Source organism: Penaeus vannamei, chromosome 38 (assembly GCF_042767895.1).
Source record: "Penaeus vannamei isolate JL-2024 chromosome 38, ASM4276789v1, whole genome shotgun sequence".
Taxonomy (NCBI): Eukaryota; Metazoa; Arthropoda; class Malacostraca; order Decapoda; family Penaeidae; genus Penaeus; species Penaeus vannamei.
In genome coordinates, this window is record NC_091586.1 from 24238263 (window position 1) to 24243262 (window position 5000).

At 48.9% G+C, this 5000-nt stretch overlaps 1 protein-coding gene across 5 annotated transcripts in view; it reads left to right on the top strand.

Moving 5' to 3' along the window:
- Positions 1–5000, top strand: part of LOC113823809 (glutamate receptor ionotropic, kainate 2-like) — a 97026-nt gene that overhangs the window by 7346 nt on the left and 84680 nt on the right. The gene's annotated exons all lie outside the window — the stretch shown is intronic.

Consider the following 5000-nt stretch of genomic DNA (forward strand, 5'->3'; position numbering starts at 1 on the left):
GAGCACGGAAGAGAAAGGGGAACGAAAAGGAGGGATGGGAGAGGAAGAGAGAGAGAGAAAGGAAGAGAAGTGAAGGACAGGGAAGAGAAAGGGAAATGAAAAGAAGGGATGGGAGAGGGAGAGAGAGAGAGAAAGGAAGGAAACAAAGGACAGGGAAGAGAAAGAGATACTACAGAAAAAAGAAAGAGAAACAAAACAAAAAGAAGTCACGAGAAAGAAAACAAGAAGGGAAGAGAAGAGAAGGGAAGAGCAGCGAAGGGAAAGGGAAGAGAAGGGAAGAGCAGCGAAGGGGAAGGGAAGACAAGGGAAGATCAGCCAGGGAAGGGAAGAAAAGGGAAGATCAGAAGGGGAAGAGAAGAGAATGGAATAAAATGGAAGACCAGCGAAGGGGAAGGGAAGAGAAGGGAAGATCAGCGCGGGAAGCGAAGAGAAGGGAAGATCAGAAGGGGAAGAGAAGAGAATGGAAGAAAATGGAAGAGCAGCGAAGGGGAAGGGAAGAGAAGGGAAGATCAGAAGGGGAAGAGAAGAGAATGGAAGAAAATGGAAGAGCAGCGAAGGGGAAGGGAAGAGAATGGAAGATCAGCGAGGGAAGGGAAGAGAAGGGAAGATCAGTAGAGAAGATCAGAAGGGAAAGGGAAGAGAAGGGAAGAGAATGGAAGAGCAGCGAAGGGGAAGGGAAGAGAATGGAAGATCAGCGAGGGAAGGGAAGAGAAGGGAAGATCAGCGAAGGGAAAGGGAAGAGAAGGGAAGAGCAGCGAAGGGGAAGGGAAGAGAAGGGAAGATCAGCGAGGGAAGGGAAGAGAAGGGAAGATCAGAAGGGGAAGAGAAGAGAATGGAAGAAAATGGAAGAGCAGCGAAGGGGAAGGGAAGAGAACGGAAGATCAGCGAGGGAACGGAAGAGAAGGGAAGATCAGTAGAGAAGATCAGAAGGGAAAGCGAAGAGAAGGGAAGAGATTGGAAGAGCAGCGAAGGGGAAGGGAAGAGAATGGAAGATCAGCGAGAGAAGGGAAGAGAAGGGAAGATCAGCGAAGGGAAAGGGAAGAGAAAGAGAGAGGAGCGAAGGGGAAGGGAAGAGAAGGGAAGATCAGCGAGGGAAGGGAAGAGAAGGTAAGATCAGAAGGGGAAGAGAAGAGAATGGAAGAAAATGGAAGAGCAGCGAAGGGGAAGGGAAGAGAAGCGAAGATCAGAAGGGGAACAGAAGAGAATGGAAGAAAATGGAAGAGCAGCGAAGGTGAAGGTAAGAGAAGGGAAGATCAGTAGAGAAGATCAGAAGGGAAAGGGAAGAGAAGGGAAGAGAATGGAAGAGCAGGGAAGGGGAAGGGAAGAGAAGGGAAGATCAGCGAGGGAAGAGAAGAGAATGGAAGAAAATGGAAGAGCAGCGAAGGGGAAGAGAAGAGAATGGAAGATCAGCGAAGGGGAAGAGAAGAGAAGAGAATGGAAGAGCAGCGAAGGGGAAGAGAAGGAAGAGAATGGAAGATCAGCGAGGGAAGATCAGAAGGGGAAGAGCAGCGAAGGGGAAGATCATCGAAAGGGAAGAGAAGGGAAGAGAATGGAAGAGCAGGGAAGGGGAAGGGAAGAGAAGGGAAGATCAGCGAGGGAAGAGAAGAGAATGGAAGAAAATGGAAGAGCAACGAAGGGGAAGAGAAGAGAATGGAAGATCAGCGAAGGGGAAGAGAAGGGAAGAGAATGGAAGAGCAGCGAAGGGGAAGAGAAGGGAAGAGAATGGAAGATCAGCGAGGGAAGATCAGAAGGGGAAGAGCAGCGAAGGGGAAGATCAGCGAAAGGGAAGAGAAGGGAAGAGAATGGAAGAGCAGCGAAGGGGAAGGGAAGAGAAGGGAAGATCAGCGAGGGAAGAGAAGAGAATGGAAGAAAATGGAAGAGCAGCGAAGGGGAAGAGAAGAGAATGGAAGATCAGCGAAGGGGAAGAGAAGGGAAGAGAATGGAAGAGCAGCGAAGGGGAAGAGAAGGGAAGAGAATGGAAGAGCAGCGAGGGAAGATCAGAAGGGGAAGAGCAGCGAAGGGGAAGATCAGCGAAAGGGAAGAGAATGGAAGAGCAGCGAAGGGGGAAGGGAAGTCGGTCGCTCGGCAGATGTCTGGATGGCTGCCAGCGAGAGTCCCGTCGGCGCCGCCAACTTCTCCGTCTCTTCCCGAAGGCTTCCGACCGCCCGCCCGCCCGCCCGCCCGACCGACCGACCGACCGACCGCCCGCCCGCCCGCCCGCCCGACCGACCGACCGACCGACCGACCGACCGACCGACCGACCGACCGACAGACCGTCCGACCGACCGACCGCCCGACCGCCCGACCGCCCGACCGACCGAACGACCGACCGACCGACCGACGCCGCAACGCAACACGACAGTATGGTTCTTGTTTATCGGGGTCGTGTTGGGGTGAGATGCTGGAGGAGGTCGAGAAGGAGGTCGAGAAGGTGGTGAAGGAGGAGGAGGAGAAGGTGGAGGAAGAGGAGGAGGAGGAGGAGGAAGAGGAGGAGGTGGAGGAGGAGGTGGAGGAGCGGGGTGGGAGGGGGTGAGAGTGGGGGTGAGAGTGGGGTGTTGGAGGAGGAGGAGGTGAAGGAGGAGGTCGAGAAGGAGGTGGAGGAGGAGGTGGAGAAGGAGGAGGAGTGGGGTGGGTGGGGGGAGAACGGGGTGTTGGAGGAGGTCGTGGAGGAGGAGGAGGAGGAGGAGGAGGAAGTGGAGGAGGAGGTGGAGGTGGAGGAGGAGGAGGAGGAGGTGGAGGAGCGGGGTGGGTGCGGGGGGAGAGTGGGGAGTTGGAGGAGGTGAAGGAGGAGGATGAGTGGGGTGGAGAAGGTGGAGGAGGCGTGGGGTGGGTGAGAGGGGGTGAGAGTGGGGTGTTGGAGGAGGTGAAGGGGGAGGAGGAGGAGGAGGAGGTGGAGGAGTGGGGTGGAGGAGGAGGAGGAGGTGGAGGAGGTGAAGGAGGAGGTGGAGGAGGAGGTGGTTGAGGAGGAGGAGGTGGAGGTGGAGGAAGAGGAGGAGGTGGAGGAGCGGGGTGGGAGAGGGGGTGAGGGTGGGGTGGGGTGAGGGTGAGAGTGGGGAGTTAGAGGAGGTCGAGAAGGAAGTGAAGGAGGAGGAGGAGGTGGAGGAACGGGTGGGGTGGGGGTGAGAGTAGGGTGTTGGAGGAGGTGAAGGATGTAGAAAAGGAGGAGGAGGAGGTGCAGGAGTGGGGTAGGGTGGGGGTGAGAGTGGGGTGTTGGAGGAGGTGAAGGAGAAGAAGGAGGAGGAGGAGGAGTAGGAGTGGGGTGGGGGAGAGGGGTGAGAGTGGGGTGTTAGAGGAGGTGAAGTAGGTGGAGGAGGAGTGAGGTGGGTAGTAGGAGGTGAAGGAGGAGGAGGAGGAGGAGGAGGAGGAGGAGGAGGAGGAAGAGGAGGAGGAGGAGGAAGAATAAGAATAAGAAGAGGAACAGAGGGAATAATAATAAGAGGAACAGAGGGAATAATAATAATAATAAGAGGAACAGAGGGAATAAGAAAAGAGGTGGGACCAAAGAAGCATAGCCAGGGGGTGAGGGGGAGGGGGAGGAAGAGATGGGGATGGAATAAGAAGGAAGAGAAAAGAAGAGGAAAGGGAGAGAAAGGGGGGAGAGCGAAAGAGATGGAAGAAGGAGGAAGGAGGAAGGAGGAAGGAGCGGAGGCATCGAAAAAGGGGGAGTAGTAGAGTGGAAGAGGTGGTGGAGGGATGGGTAGGGGAGGGGTAGGGGTCATAGGGATACCTGCGTATTTAGATTTAAAAAAAAGGGAAATAAGCATAGGGAAAAAATATCAAAATAGTTAAAAATTATTAACTGAAATAAAAAAACAACAACCAGAAATTATTTGTTAAAAAGAAGAAAAAAAAAAGAAGTAAACACGAGAAAAATTATCGAAATATTTTAAAATGGTTAACCTAAATAAAAAATAACCAGGAATAATTCACAAGAAAAAAATAAAAGTAAAAGTGACAACCTGTCTATTCTTTTCTTGCTTGAGTGGATGACGCCCATGTATCATATATAGGCTTAGTAAGATCACAGTACAAGTAAATTTGTGTGTATGATTACGTAAAACTATATATCTTTATCTGCATCTATCTGTCTATCTTTACACACACACACACACACACACACACACACACACACACACACACACACACACACACACACACACACACACACACACACACACACACACACACACACACACACACACACACACACACACACACACACACACACACACACGCACGCGCACACACATATATATGTATATATATACCTACATACATACAGAGACAGATGGATTGATAGGCAAGCATATATAAAGAGACAGAAATAGAAACAGGGAAAGAAAAACAAATGCCTTGAAAGCAAAGCGAGGAAAATGGATAGGAAGAGGAAGAGAGAGACAGACGGAAAGATAATGATAATAACAAAACAAATAATTGTCAATCATGGATTTAAGATCGAATCCCTAATGGAAAACAAACAATGAAAAATAGAAAAAATAAAATATCTTACCCACAGACAGACGGAAAGATAATAATAATAACACAAAATTGGAGAACAAAAAATGAAAAATAGAAAAAAACAAAAAACTAAAATATCTTACCCATAACAAATTTCAATTGCTATATATTACACCCTTTCTAATGCTATTATTATCACGGTAGGTTAACACTGTTGAAATAGCAACATCCGTTATTCAGAATACACACGTGATCTCTTTTTGAAATAGCAGGATCTGATATTTTCATATTAATGTTTATGAATGAACGAGTAAGCAAAACTATGATAAGATATAATTCTTCTCTATTTTCGATTTACTTTACGCAGGTAATATCTTGTTTATTTATCTATTATACACTAAAATCATTGCGTAATTAAGCAAAATCTGTGAATTATTGTTTATACAATCTGAAATATCAGAAAATAAGATTACGTTTGTAAAATTTTGAATAGATGTGAAAATTATGATAATGATAATGATAATAACAATATAGATAATAAT